Source organism: Cupressus sempervirens, chromosome 2, assembly GCF_028749045.1.
Source record: "Cupressus sempervirens isolate cs-2001-9-10 chromosome 2, ASM2874904v1, whole genome shotgun sequence".
In the NCBI taxonomy this organism is placed as follows: Eukaryota; Viridiplantae; Streptophyta; class Pinopsida; order Cupressales; family Cupressaceae; genus Cupressus; species Cupressus sempervirens.
Window position 1 is genome coordinate 317569834 of NC_143119.1, and position 16576 is coordinate 317586409.

Here is a 16576-nt window from a genome sequence, read left to right on the forward strand (position 1 = left end):
TCATTAAATATAGTTAATTAAACTTAGTTATTTAAGACAAATTAAGATCAATAGTTAACATATGTACATATAAAAATGTGAATTTATTGAAAACATGTACATGGACCTACTTTTAACCGTGAACAAATATACATAAATCTATTTTTAAAATAAAAAATACATTTTAATCTACATTCTTACATGTATAATTTAGGATCTAGACCCTTAAGACATGTCATTTAATTAGACTTCTAAGATTAAGACATTAAGATGAATTTGACATATACATTTATAAACATGAATATTGAAAACATACATACATCTGTACATTTAACATTAACATATATACATATATCTATGAAATAAAATAAGTATATTTTAATCTGCATTCTTATGTATAATTTAGGATCTCCCCTTAAGATGTATGCCATTAAATAGAGTTAATTACACAGTTTAGATTAAGGTGCATAAAGATGAATAACATACACATAAACATGAATAAGGCATTAAGATGAATAACATATACAGAAACATGAATAAAATATATACATAAACATAAAAGATTAAGATGTATTAAAAAATCAATAACATGTACATTAACATTAATAAATTTATATGAATATTGAAAATATTTTTCTAAATTTTATTTTCTACACTATTGTTTTTAAAATATTTTTCTAATGTTTTCTAATTTTCAAGACTAATGTTTTTAAAAATATTTTCAAATATTTTTTCTAATATTTTTCTAATCTTTAAATCCTAATTTATTTTCTCATTGTTTTCTAATATAAAATTCTAAATTATTATTTTTAAATATATTTTCTAATGTTTTTCTAATATTTAAATGTAAAAAAATTTTCTAATGTTTTTCTAAATTTATTTTCTAATACATTATATTATTATAAATTTTCTAATGATTTTTAAATGTTTTTCTAATATTTTTCTTTAAAAAAATTCTAAATTATATTATATTATTATAAATTTTCTAATTTTTTTCTAAATTTGATATTATTATAAATTTTCTAATGTTTTTCTAATATTTTTTCTAATGTTTTTTTCTAATTTTTTCTAAATTTGTTTTCTAAAATTTCTATTATTATAAATTTTCTAATATTTTTCTAATTTTTTTCTAATGTTTTCTAATTTTGTTTGAAATTAATGTTTTTTATAATGTTTTCTGAATTTGTTTTCTAATGGTTTTTATATAATATTTTTCTAATGTTTTTTAAATTAATATAATTAAGTTTAATATAAATAAACAATAAAAATATGCTTTGAAAACATTAAAATATGCTTTTAAAAGATTTTAAAATGCTTTGAAAACATTAAAAAATGCTTTTAAAACATAAAAAATGTTGAAAACATTAAAATAATAATATATAGACATACCTGGGGAGGAGAATCTGAAGGAAAATGACAGGATGATGCTAATGATGACCACATGTTCGCTCCAACCCATGAATAGTGAACACCGTAAAATGACATCAAAGGGGTTAAAAGGGCATTTTTAAATGCCAAAAATTGACTTTTGGATGTTTACTGTGAACATATAAATAACGTATGTTCACAGTGAACATTCGTTAATACATGATAATATGTTCGCAAACCCTTTATAAATATATGTTTGCACCTAACATATTTAGTATGTTCGTTGTGAACATATGCTACACCCGATTTCACCTTTCCAAATTTTTTTTGCATTTCTCTTCGTCCCACTAAAGTGGAACCCATTATTGTGGGTTCGCCCAGACTTAGAAAGATGACAATCTTTCTCTATGAATGTTTCAGCGAAGGCTAGTTCCTTATGCAACACTTCCATGTGTGGGGTCAACATGGATTGAATACTTATCAAGGTAGCCCTAACATTTGCATCTTATGCATGTAAAGCTGCTAGCAGACCTTGAGATGATAACAATGTCTAAAAATGAAATTGACTTTGAACTGGAGATAACTTAAGAATTTTACCTACAATTTTATATCTCCCTTAGATGTTCAATCGCTCTCTAAACCTCTTGTGTGAATAGGTTCACATTACAAAGTTGAGTGTAAAGAGAAAAGATATTCTCTAACACCTTCTTCGCACTCTCTATCTTGGTTGCTAGATCAACTTATCATAGTGCAAGGGAACTAGATATCTTCTCAAGTACTCTAGTGTGAAATTTCCTTTCAGACCATTCCAATAAATTAGTGTTTGTATCTAGGTCTCCATCACTAGTTTTCTCAACATTTTTTACCATTTTCTCAAGAATTGGTTGGTCTTCACTAGGAGCTAGGAGGTTGAAAGCATCTAAAAAATATATCTTTTATGTCACGAATAACTTGTTTCTTCTTATACTCTCTTCTGAGAAACTCTTGGTGTTTCTTCCTTGCTAGAGCTTCCTACAAAATGCTCATTTCTTCAATGTTGATTGTTGTAAGATCAAACTTTGGAAGTTCAATCAGCTCATCTAAGTTTACATCTCAATAAGATGTACCTTCACCAATATTAGATGTATTAGGACTATGCCTTGATGATTTTAAGGGTGTAGCATCTATACTCGTGCTACGAAGGGTTTGACTAGGAATAGGAGTAGCAAATATTGGCAAGGTAATCAATATCTATATTTCTATCTATTTACCTATCTTTGTAGTCAAAACTAACTCTTTGGTCCTATTAGCTTCCTTCTATTTTGGAAAAACTTTTCCTTGTGTCTGTGAGATAGGTGTAGGACTAACTTCCTAACCTGTATGGACTTGTGTCCCATCCTTCTCATCTATCAAAATTACTTTCCTTGAAGCGTTGGACACTAATGTGCTAACATCTAATGTCATAGTATCCTTCACTTGATATACCATAATGGGCATTGAAATATTTGTGTCACTGGTGACACCCTGTAGTCCTTCTATACCTTTTGTCTTTGTAGATGTAGGGGGCATACTAGATGTGTCAATTTGATTTTCCCCTGCTGATGATTTCTCACTCTTATTTGTGCTTACTAATATAGGATTAGCACATAATTGTGCAGCTAAAGTATAATCCTATAATATCTTTTTGAAGTCTTTCTCTATCAAAGTATTGATGTTCTGAACTATGTTATCAAAAGCATCCTTTATCTTTATTGTATCTTGCCAACTTCCTTGGTTCTCATGAGGGGGACTAGCACTCAAGATTTGTACCTCAGGTACATTATGATCATGTTGCTACTTTGCTTCATCTATTCTCTTATTAGTGCCTTCCTCATGTCCATCTTTTTCATCACCAACTTCCTCAGGTGCTTGATTGCTTGGCTTATTTGTTGCCAACTTATAGATGAGTTTCCATATTTGGGTGCTCTATTTGACAACCTCTTCAATGTTATTTTGCAAAATATTAAAGGCTTTATATTTGGGATTAAATCTTCCCTTGTATTTGTTTATGGCATTTTTCATCATTGACTTATCCAAATCTGGCATTACTTTGGCTAGAGTAGTCTCCCTTATCTGTCTCCCAATTAAATTATGCTACCACTTTTGCTCAACTTTGTCATAGATATTCTTGGGTAATGAGTTGGAAATCTCAATAGGTGTGGTCTTAAATGCATACATCATCTCATATATAGCCTCTTCCACCTTATTCATGTCTAAATTTCCTAGCTTATCAAATTCAACATGTGTAAATCCTGACAAATCTATATTAAGCTTAATATTATCACACAAGTTGTCTAAGTCCAATGAAGGATTGTGGCTTACTACTTGGAATTGACTCATGTCATATGAACCAATATTTTCTTCATTTGACTTGGCAAAAGCTATATACTTTCTCCTCTTTGGTTTTTCTTGTTGACTCTTCTCTACAATAGTATTAGTCCTTTTACCCTTGGTTTTATCTCTTGCCTTGATTTGTTTAGTAGTTTCCCTTGTACTAGCCCTAGTAATAGGTACTATTGGCTTCTATTATGTTGTCTTCACAACTTTCTTTTATTTTTCTACTATTGTCTCCTTTGCCTTTCTTTTCTTCTTTTCAGGTTTGGGTGATTCCTTGACTTCCTCTTATTCCTCAACACCCTCTAAATTTTCTTCTATGTCCTCTCCTTGATCTTTTGTGAGTTTCAATGGGACTTGGGCTTGTTCTTCCTCTTCTCCCCCTTCACCAAATGTCTCTTTCAGCTTCATGATTATTTTATTTTTCTTTCTAATCACATAAGTAGTTTTTAAGTCTATTATGATCTTTGACTTGGCTTCCTCATAATTTCTAAATGGGATGGCATTCTTGTCTATGTCCTTTGCTAATAGTGTTGTGATGGCTATTGATTTTTCATCCACATTGATTTCATAGGGAAATTGCCTAATCTATATGACCCTTGGAATAGTTTCTTTAACATATGTATGATCAGCATCAACTAAGAAGAAAACATCATTATAATGTTTATCCACTAGTGACATTGGAATCTTTAGTCTTTGCTTCATAGACTTCTTGAAATATTCCAAGAAGCTAGTCACAATTATTTCAAAATTTTCTCCAAGTTGCTCTATGAATTTTGAAATTTGTATTGTTATTGGTTTGTTTGTCTTCCACACTACCTTACCAAATGTGGGAAATGTGTTTTGTGCATAGAAAAATATGCAGACAAGTAATGAACCAAATTTGTATTGTGCACTCTTTCTTTTTTTCTTATGACCTCCAAGTTTTTTTATAACTATTGAAGTTGCAACTCAGCAAGGTCATAAGCATGGTCCTTTTGTATTATCTTGTAACCTAAATCCAAAGCCATGCATGACACATTGTTCAATCTACTAGATTGAAATAACTTGTGAGCAATCACTTTCACTACAAATGCATCACTTTTATGGTCATTCCTCTTTTATTCCATACAACCCCTGTATTCTTCTCAATTATCTCCTTTGCATCACTTTGCATAGTATTAGGTTTTTCTAGGGTAGGATACCCTAACACTTGGTGGATGATCCTTTTTGTGATATTTATAGGGTCATTTTCCAATCATATAGAGTGATCAGTACAATCTTAATCCATTCTATTTTGAATACATTTGGAAAATTGAGGGAATGAGTTAACCTTTTTCTCTCTACAATTTTGTTCTCTTCCTTTAAGATTCCGTCTATACATTTTTTTCTATATAGATCTCTAATCTCCATATCTCCAATACTACCAACCTTACAAGTGTGACAACATCTACATCTTGTATCATCAAAACTTGTGGTGGTATCATCGATAATGCACAAGAAGGATCTCCCTTGTATGATATCTAGAGAATTTCTCAAAAGGGTGGTTGTTTAATCTAATTAGTTATTACTTGAACATTTAAAACCTCTTATCCTTCCTTCCTATTAGCAGCAGAAGAGCTAGATGTCATTTTTAAATTACTAGAGTTTGTGATAATTTAGACAATGTAGCTTGGCATACAATCAATACCTTGTGAATCTAATGATTGATGACAAGTAGTAGCTAAATCCAATTCACAAGTGCTTGAATCCTTCTCCTTATTTTTCCTTATTCCCTTCATTCTCTCTTTGATCTTAGATAAATGCAAATGACTCAAAAAAACACTATATAACCCTTTGATATTTGACAATAAATGTTCAGTGTTTACATAGTTGTAAGCTCAACTACCATAGAAATTTCAACTCATTTAACTTATGTAATACCCCAAAATTGGCTCATTGCCATGATCACCAATTCTGGTCTATTTTGATCAATTCTAAGACCTATTCTAATAGCCAATCCTCATTTTGCTACTCGCTACTTGACTTAATTGTCAGATGCAGAAAACCCTAATCCACATTCATCATACTCATTATTTAATCCCTATAGTGCGCACTCATATTAGCCACATTAAACCTATTTGATTTCAATTTAATTTAATCTAAAGTATTCATACTTTATTAAATTAAAAATACTTTAGATTAAATTAAATTATCTCCTAAGGCTAATGTACTATGAGATTAAATTTATTTAATTTAATAAATATGCCTATCTCGATTAATTAAAAGGAATTATTTAATTAAATGGGGAAGGTATTTCTAATTAATTAAACAAAATTATTTAATTAAATGGAGAAGCTACTTCTAATTAATTAAGCAAAGTTATTTAATTAAATAGGATGTTATTCCTAATTAATTAAATAAAGTTATTTTATTAAATAGAAAAGTGTCTCTAATTAATTAAATCAAATTATTTAATTAAATAGAAAATATATTTACGAGAGCATATCTCATTTTATTAAATTAAATATCTCTCCTAATTTTCTCTTTAGTTCAAAAATAGAAATTCCTAGTTCATTGCTGATCAAATTAGAAGCGACCCAGATCACTTACTCTCACACTAAAGTTTATCTGAGCTGACTGGCCCTTACACTCAGATCTGAGCCAGTTAACTCTCTCTAATTTGGGAATCTTCCACCTTAACTAAACCTCATCTTCAATCCTAACCGTTGATTGAAATTAATCTCAACTATTGGAGTATTTCAGGAAAATCTATTTAAGAGACCCTCATTTCTTCATCTGGGGGGATGAATTGAATTGCTATCGAAGTGCTGTTGAAATTCATACTCACATTTTCTCACATTTTTCATACACTTTCATCCTTAGTTTAATTTCATTTAGCTTAACTATGCATATGTTAATCTAGTTTGATTTATTTTGTTCTTGGATTACATTGCATATCTCATTTAAAATAATTTCCACATTCATCTAGACTAGATGCATTCATCAAATCTGTCATTCTTAGAGGGTCTGGTTGCTTGCACCTTGATTCTAATGATATTAATAGGAAAAATCCTTCTAGATAGAAGGCAACAGGTCGTCTTGCAAGATTTCTCTCAGATGAACAATCTCATGTTCATTCTTGCATGAATCTGCACATAATGACCATGTTGAAGTGTGTGTGTTAGTATAGGCCACAATTCACATATACATTTCTAGCACCCACCGTGGGGTCGAGGAAATCAATTTCTCTAGCCTCATTTACAATTTTTTCTATTATTTTAACATTCTATCTGTATTATTCCATACAGAACCTTGAATCTTCACACGAGACATTACATTTTTGCATGAGGATTTGAAGTTCTTGCACGGAGATCTAAACCGTATCACGCAAAAAAAGTGCCTCATTACTCAGATTCTCGTGCGACACATCATTTTCTCATGGGGTTGGATGAAAGATTTTGTGTGACTCTACACAAGATTTTGCGTGCTACTCGCCACTTTCTCATGCGAAAAAGTGCCCCATTGCACGAATTCTCATACGACACCTCATTTTTTCATGCGAGACAGTGAAAGACTTCACGCAGTCCTACACAAGATTTCGCACAAAATCTTGCAACAACACAGTTAAAAGGCAATTTTTGAAAATGTTGTTTATCATTTTTTTTACTGACGTATTTTCTCTTAAACATCTTTAAACAAATTTTGACTTTTGATATTTTTGTAGGTTTTAACATTTTGTAAGCTATTTTATGGGTATAAAAAAGAACAAAAAAAGTTAAATTTTATTTTCCCATAGTTAAGCTTCTATTTGACTAACACTTTTTCTCTTAAGCATTTTTCTTTATTTCTATTTTCTAGTTTTTTGTAGCCTAACAGTTGTCTTCAAGACATTTCATGAAGACTCCTTATATAAACCACTCAAACATGGACTAATTATTTATTTGCAAGACGATTGTCGAAGACACATTTGTCGAAGAATCTATTAAAACCCACTAAACAATGTGTCTTCCTTCTTGCTTTCAAAATGTAGACTAATTAGGGTCTTGTGAACTTCCTAGGGTGCAAGATAGAAGAATAGGGGATTATTCTCTTCACCACTTGGAGGTCATGACCAAGGGTGAATCAGAAACCTAGACACTTCTGAAAGACAACATTTTGAAGAAGGCAAGTAGCTTAGTGGTTCTCTAGTACAGGTCCTTTTCTATGAAGAGATGATGATTTCCTTTTAGGGAATCAGAATCTTGAGGAAGGATAAGTTTGGATTGATTAAGCTAAGTTGGTAAATTAACTTGTTTTGCATGTTTGGGTGAGAAAGTAAGATAGAGGAGTATGCTCTTTCCCCTTGGGGGAAATCAAAAACTTTGACCCTTGTGATCAAACCATCAATCTGAGTCAATCCTTTAGAGGGACTGTCAAAGTGATCCAACCTCTAAGAATGACCCAAGTGAGCACACTCCTTTCGCCAAAGATTCCAACTCACTATAATCAAGATGCTTTGTAGAGTAAAAGACTCCAAAGCCGAATTAATTTCTTCCCCTTGATTCTTGATATCGCATATCAAGGGGAAGCTCTATCTGTGCACTGGTCAGCACCGACCCCTGGCTTGCTAAGCAAGTAGTGTGCACTTTTAGATGCTGGTTTGGGCTGATGGTCTCAACTCCACTTGCAGAGCCACCAAGAATTAATACAAATGGAAGCCAAGTAAAAACCTCTTAGTTAGAAACCACCCTGTTCACCTCCGAAAGGAGCCATAATCTTTGTGCAAGGATGGGGAAGAATCTCTCCTATAGAACTCACCATGGGCATGCTACTGGACATTTGAAGGTGGTTTACACACTCGTCCCCTGCCACAAGGGTGCTCATTCAACTTATACTATTGAGTCCTTTGAATATACCAAAAACATGGGCACCCTCTAGGGGGTGACATGGCTATGTGAGGTACACGCATGCACATAAGATGTGGGACAAAGGTTTTTCCTTCTCTACCATTTTTTATTTCTAGGGATAAAGTGTGTTTTTTATCGAGTCCTAAACATGTCCAAACTTGCTCAAAAAAACTGAATGTCAAGACTCCCCTGTCCTTCTGAGTTGCTTTGCCCTCAGTTGGATTGTATTTGACTACTCTTTGCTTCCTGTGTCTTGTTGAAAACACTTTCCTTGTTCAAAACCAAATGTTTTTAAAAAACTTTAAAATCAACCTTGCTATCTATTTGAAATCTATCAAACGAATCAACCTATCCAAAACTATCTGAAATCTTCAAAGTCTTTTCAAAATCTAGTTCAGTTGTCAGTTTGGTTTCCATTTTTGCACACAATTTGCAAACTTTTGTACGAATACTTGTTGTCCTACAACTTCTTCATGCAACTCTATCCAAGTTCTCATGAAAATAGTTGCACATCTCCATGGGAGATCTTTCTTCAGATGTCCTTATTTTGTTGTTAACCTTGCACTACTTTGTGTGGCCTAGAGCACATCCTCATGTGAAATCTTTATGCTATCCTGAGTCTTTGCATGGCCCTGTGTACTTTCTCATGTGCCTCTTAGAGGATCTTTACATGAGATCTTGAGTCTGAGTTTTGTTAAGTTAGTCTGTTAGAGCTATCTGTGCTCTGTACCAAGTTTGTTTCTTGTATCAATTTACTACTTCTCTGTTTGAAAACAATCCCAAATAGTGTCATTTTGCTTAGCTAAAGATTTGTGACCTATACTTTGAGTAGTTTCATCTTTTACTTGTCTTGATTCTCATTCTTTGGTGCTTTTCATACTCTGTGACACGATAGTCATAATCTTTGGTTGTTCTAGCCTTCAAATTAGACTATTCGTGCCTTAGCATACAACACTCTTATCTTGTCCTGTTAAGACTACGTTCAAGTGTGGTCCTTGTCTAAGCTTTTGCTTTTCATCATTGTCTATGACTGTGGCAACTTGACTTATGTTCTAAAACTTGGTTGTCACTACTTGAAACATAGTACATCAAAATAGCTAACAACAAATGCGCTAAATCCAATATTCCTAGTGAGGAAGAAAAGCTACTTATTGAAAACATGAAGTAGCAAATCCAATCAATGAGTGCTCAACTTCAAAGACTAAAGGAGAAAGATGAAACATCATCAAAAAAATTCTCCTTGAGAGAAAATTTCCCTTCCTTATATGACAACCAAAAATCACATTCTTGTGATCTCGAATCCAAGATATCTGAGAACACTTTACAAACACCCAAGAAATCTAGAAATATCTTTGAAGAAAAACCTTGGGAATCTAAACCAAAACATGATTTCACCCCTCTGGGAAGATCTTATGAATCAACTTTGGAAGAACTTCTTCAAAATAAACTCATTGTGTTACCTAAGGTCACTTTGGCAGGAGTTTCCTTTGTGAGTAATTATTGTGCTTATCATAGATATAATTTACATAAAACTTCACATTGTAAGGAGCTAAAAAACAAGGTCCAAGATCTCTTTGATAATGGCATAATTCAAAAATCTAAGCTCTCATATACTAAAGATTCTACTCTCAAGAAGGATCAACATCATGAAACCAAGTCTAGTAATGGTTTAAATGTGACACTTACTTCTTTCAACATGCAGTCATCATCTAAAGTGTCCAATCTTTCCAACACATATTCACCAAACAAAGAGCTCGCGACTCTCCCAGTTGACTATGTGTACCCTCAAAGGCTGCCACTAAAGGAAACTCAAGCTAATCTTGACTTAGCTACAAACCTCTCCCATACTACTCAAACCAAAGATCCAAAGCCTCCATGTGTTGCTCCTCCTATTATCCCCACTCCAACTGTTCCTCCATTGTCCCTTCAAGAGCCTATTATGGAGACTCTAGAAATATATTCGAATATAGATTCAGATATTCCCTCATCCTCAAAATTGGTTTCATGTCAAGAGGACCACTTAAATGATGAAGAAACAAGTGTTGATCAAGACCAAGATTCCTTCATCCCCTTTCAAGTCTTCCAAGATCTCATGCCTCCATCTCAAGAGCCACATAGTCCTCCACCTCCCATGTCATGCACCTCTACTAAGAAAGATCAAGATATTCCTTCCAAAATCCTTAAGGAGATTATAAAATACCAAGAGAAGGATACTTTTCATATGTTACCTAAAATTCCTTTTGAAGAGAAAAGTGTTCCCTCACCCTCTTATTCTACCTCGCTACATTCACTTCCAAACTATGCTCAAGCTTTAAATACTCATGTCAAAGGTATTGATCCTATAACAGTTACTCATAAATCTATTGATGGCTTTGGTCATGTTGCTCACTCTAAAGATGCTGATATCCCTACTCATGGTCCATTCACATCTTCTAAATCTATCCTTGGTCCCTATCCATCTAAGCTAAAACCTTCAAGTCTTCCATCCGTATTGGGACCTTATGTTCCTCTATCTCCTACTGCCACTATCAGCTCATTACATGTTCCTCCTACCCTACCCCAAGATCAACAAAGATACACATACTTGAACTCTTCACATTCACCTTTCCATCTAAACCATTCATATTGGCCTCATTCATCCACAACTCCCAAGTCCTTTGGAAGCAATTTGGATGATCAACTCAAACACAAGTGCATGAATCCATCCTCAAAAGTTCACTATGTCTCCTCTAATCGACATGTGAATGTCAAGAAGGAAAATATGCAAAAGAGACTATAGAGGTCCACTGTTCAAAGAGCTTAATCAAAGAAAGTATGGGTTCTCAAATCTATTATCGAATAAATGTGTTCCAAAGCATCTAATGAAAAATCAAAAGCTATATGGATTCCCAAGTCTCTTTTGAAGGACTTGAATATTGAAAAAAAATCAAAGTTCACATTCAAGCTTCTGAAGGCTTCCACTCCATCTTCTTCCCAACATCTTCCTAAAAAGGTTTCAAAACCTTACACTTCACCTTCCTCCAAAATTACTCTTCCACCTCATATATCTAAGCTTCAAGTTGTTTCATCCATATCTTATTCATCATTCTGCTACCCTTCAAGGTGTGTGTCAATGTTGATCTTGCTCACTTTTTCTTCTCCCCTTGCACATCCCTTTCAATACCCTATCCACTCCACCTTCTATCCTCCACCTTTAATCATTCCATCCCATTTATCTTGTCCATAGCCTAAAACCTTATCCTCCATATATCTTTTCTACTATCTCCCTTCCATTACCTTATCAGCATCTTTGAGTGTACCTTGCTATGGCTTTGGCTTATCATAACTTATCTTTCTTATAGGAATTCTATATAACTTAAGAAAGGCTTGAATTCTTTCCAAAAACTCTAAAAATAAAAAAATAAAAAAATAAAGAAAAAGTGCCTTGGTGAAAACCTAGAAACAGGCGCCTTAGTAGCAAAAGTAAAGAAAAATAAATCTGTCCTATGGTAAAAACCACTTCTTGTGGCACCTTGGATAAGTACCATGATGAAAACCTGGTAAACATGCATCATGCGTAATTCTTCCATCCATGACATCCTATCATGATCTTTCTTATCCTTCAGATGTCCTCATTCCTGAAGTCATTCACTCATAACATCCATAACAAACTTTGCTATTTTATTCAATTAACCCTGTGGTCTTGATCAATGAAAGAAAGAAGAAAACTTAGTTCTTGGCAATCCTTTAACATGGTCACTTTTTGGATTACTTATGTGACACCCTTCATTACACCATGAGCTTATATTGTTATACTTTTCCTTAGCTTGGGTAATCTTGTGAAGGCTTTCCTTGAGGGTAACATTCACCACTTCATACTACTTGCCTATCCATCTCCACTTATCCACTAGCTTGCTACTACTTCTTGTCCTACACCTTGCTAGACACTGGAACAAAATCAATGTAATCCTTCTTGAGAGCTAGTAATCTCTAACAAAGTTCTAAAAATTTGAAAATATCTAAAAATCAAAAAAAGTCCTAAAAAAAAATTGTTACCCTGGTGAAAACGTAGCAAAAGGCACCTTGGTAACACCAAAAAAAGTGAAAAATCTCAAAAATACAAAAAAATAAAAATACAAAAAAAATTGAAAAACAAGAAAAGTGCCATTGGTGAATACCTTGAAACAGGAATCATGGTAGCAAAAAAAGAGAAATTTCTACCAAGAAGGTGAAAACCTGGTAAATAGGCACCTCTTGTTCCCAATGCCCAATCTTGCAGCACATCTTCTAGCTATTCTATACAGTCGCTTTCATGCTTTTTCTTTCCTACTTTTCCTACTTTCCGCTCATGTATCCATGGATTGAGTCTTGTCACAACTCAGGGGCATTCCCCTTCAGTGTCACTATTTTTGAGATTCTCCTCATAGAATCTCCTTCACGACAGTCACCAGTGGTCCTCACTACATTTGCCTATTGTTGCTAGTGTCACTATTTTTGAGATTCTCCTCATAGAATCTCCTTCACAACAGTCACCAGTGGTCCTCACTATGTCTACCTACTATCACCACTATACCTCATTTTCAAGATTCTCCTCATAGAATCTCTTTCGCAATAGTCACTAATTGTTTCAGCTGTGTTTTCTTACTGTTGCTTGGGTCACGTCTCTAGATTCCTTTATGGAAGATCTCTCTTGCATCAGTCACCAGTCATTTTGGATGTGTCCATCTAATGTTTCTTAGTCTTCTTTAGGTTCTTCACCATGAAGATTCCCCTTTGACCTCAGTCACTAGTCATTCTGAGTGTGTTTGCCTATTGTTGTCACCCTACTGAAGAGATTTCTTTCAAACATGTTCTGGACATTGACACTTGACATCAATCTTGTAACATAGAAATGAACTCAAAATGACATACTTGTTTGGATATATTGAGCTCTTTATTTGTTTGCTTTGTTTTCGCTTTATCATGTCCCCTCGAGCAACTTGATGATGTCATTTCTAATTAGAGAGGTAATGACTGGGGGCACAATCTTTTCTTTGCTTTCTATTTGCAGTTTAGTTCCAATTAGTTGACATATTCCTATAAGAGGGGTTTCCACTATAAGAGCCTCCATCTCACATTGGATGGTCGGGTGTACCTTGACTCCTTTTATATGAGTACATCAATAATGTTGGTACTTCTCCTTGTCTATTGGAGTGAACTCTTCATGCTAAAATATATACTGATACTCGTCCTATTAAGTGAACGTATGGGTCACTACAAGTATGCCTAGCACATTTCTATCTTAGGTTATGAATGCAAGGGTCATTGCAGACATAATACTTACTGAATACTTAGCATAAGATGGATCTCTTGTGTGTTTTTTGTGCCTATCATGCAAGCAACATTCTAGTCATCCTGGCATTTATGCTTTGATGCTTATGTTAACTTGCTATATTAAAAGGGACAAATGTTCTGGTCATTCTGGCTTCTCGTGCCTTGAATGCTTACATTTAATCCTGACAAACCTATAACATATGGTCTATTCATATTCCCATGATTGCAATGTCAGTGGGAATTATATAACATACAAGCTTTGTTCTATATCTAGTGATGATAAAATGTAGAGGCTCGGTAACCAGACCTAGGTTGCATTTAATATAGTCTTGCATTACAAAATTCACTTGCATAAGCACGCTATTCAATTGCAACTCTGTTTCATCCTTTGTGATGGAGGACTGGGGATCTCTTCAAAGCATCATCTTCTTCACAACTACACAAATGATTGATTAATCACTCTCTTTGCTACTTTGGCTGCTCTAACCCCATTTTTGAGATCAAATTCGAAGTCTAACAAACTTAAGTTGCTCAAAAATACATTTTAAAATTTTGGGACTGACACGATCAAACGCTTGTGCACACCAAATTTTTCTCATACTTTTTGATTATTAGAATTTTTTTCAACTCAAAATTCTTCATGTTTTCAAAATTTATTTTTGAAAAAGTCAACTATGGTCAAAATTGGTCAACTTTTGGTCAAACTTTGTCTTCAGAACCTCAAAATCATTGCAAATTAACTCTGAATCTGCTTCTGATTTCTTCAAACATTCTGTTGCATCTCGCATTTCTTCTACTACTTTATGTCACATTTCTAGTGTGTCATTTTTCAATTTCACTCCCGAGGGGGTAGGATGATTACATCATTGAATACTTATTGCTTAGGGCATCTTGTGTCCATCTTATGTCCTCATCATTCGGGGCATCTCACCACTAGGGGCATCTTGTTTCCTTCTTTCTGGCATCTTTTCCATCTTCTCATCATTTGATTACAGGTATCGATACAATCTAAACCTCAACTCCTATGGATCAAGCCTCATTCTGGGGATGATTCTATGACTCATAATTCAATCTTGCTATCTTTTATCAATCTCAAGTATCTAGATGTTCTATTTGGATCCTTAAAGGTTAAGCTCCATTCTGGAGATGATCTTTTAAATGCTTTCAAATCTCAAGTATCTAGATGTTCTATCTAGATCCTTAAAGGTTAAGCTCTATTCTGGAGATGATCTTTTAAATGCTTTCAAATCTTAGGTATCTAGATGTTCTATCTGGATCCTTAAAGGTTAAGCTTTGTTATGGACATGATCTTTTAAATGCTTTCAAATCTTAGGTATCTAGATGTTCTATCTAGATCCGTAAAGGTTAAGCTCTATTCTGGAGATGATCTTTTAAATGCTTTCAAATCTTAGGTATCTAGATGTTCTATCTGGATCCTTAAAGGTTAAGCTCCATTCTGGAGACAATCTTTTAAATGCTTTCAATCTCAAGTATCTAGGTGTTCTATCGGGATCCTTAAAGGTCAAACTTCATTCTGAAGAAACCTTTTAAATGCTTTCAATCTCGAGTGTCTAGGTGTTCTATCTGGATCCTTAAAGGTCAAACTTCATTTTGAAGAAACCTTTTAAATGCTTATCAATTTTAGGCATCTAGGTGTTCTGCTTGGATTCCTTGGGATTAAGCTCTATTCTAGAGATGGTCCTTAAAATCTTATTAATTAGTCTCTATATCATCAACTTTGAAACCAATCTCATTTCTTGATCCTCGCATCATGCTTTTTATTTTCTTTGAATTGAACGTGCTACTTGCACATTCATTCAAAGAGGGGCAAAATGTAATACCCCAAAATTGGCTCATTGCCATGATCACCAATTCTAGTCCATTTTGATCAATTCTAAGACCTATTCTAATAGCCAATCCTCATTTTGCTACTCACTACTTGACTTAATTGTTAGATGTAGAAAACCCTAATCTGCATTCATCATACTCATTATTTAATCCCTATAGTACACACTCATATTAGCCACATTAAACCTATTTGATTTCAATTTAATTTAATCTAAAGTATTCATACTTTATTAAATTAAATTATCTCCTAAGGCTAATTTACTACGGGATTAAATTTATTTAATTTAATAAATACGCCTATCTCAATTAATTAAAAGGAATTATTTAATTAAATGGGGAAGGTATTTCTAATTAATTAAATGTAATTATTTAATTAAATAGAGAAGCTACTTCTAATTAATTAAGCAAAGTTATATAATTAAATAGGAAGTTATTCCTAATTAATTAAATAAAGTTATTTGATTAAACAAAAAAGTGTCTCTAATTAATTAAATCAAATTATTTAATTAAATAGAAAATATATTTATGAGAGCATATCTCATTTTATTAAATTAAATATCTCTCCTAATTTTCTCTTTAGTTCAAAAATGGAAATTTTTCTAGTTCACTACTGATCAAATTAGAAGCAACCCTGATCACTTACTCTCACACTAAAGTTTATCTGAGCTGACTGACTCTTACACTTAGATCTGAGCCAGTTAACTCCCTCTAATTTGGGAATCTTCCACCTTAACTGAACCTCATCTTCAATCCTGACTGTTGATTGAAATCGATCTCAACCATTGGTGTATTTCAGGAAAATCTATTTAAGAGATCCTCATTTCTTCATTTGGGGGGATGAATTGAATTGCTATCGAAGTGCTATTGAAATTCATAATCACATTTGCTCA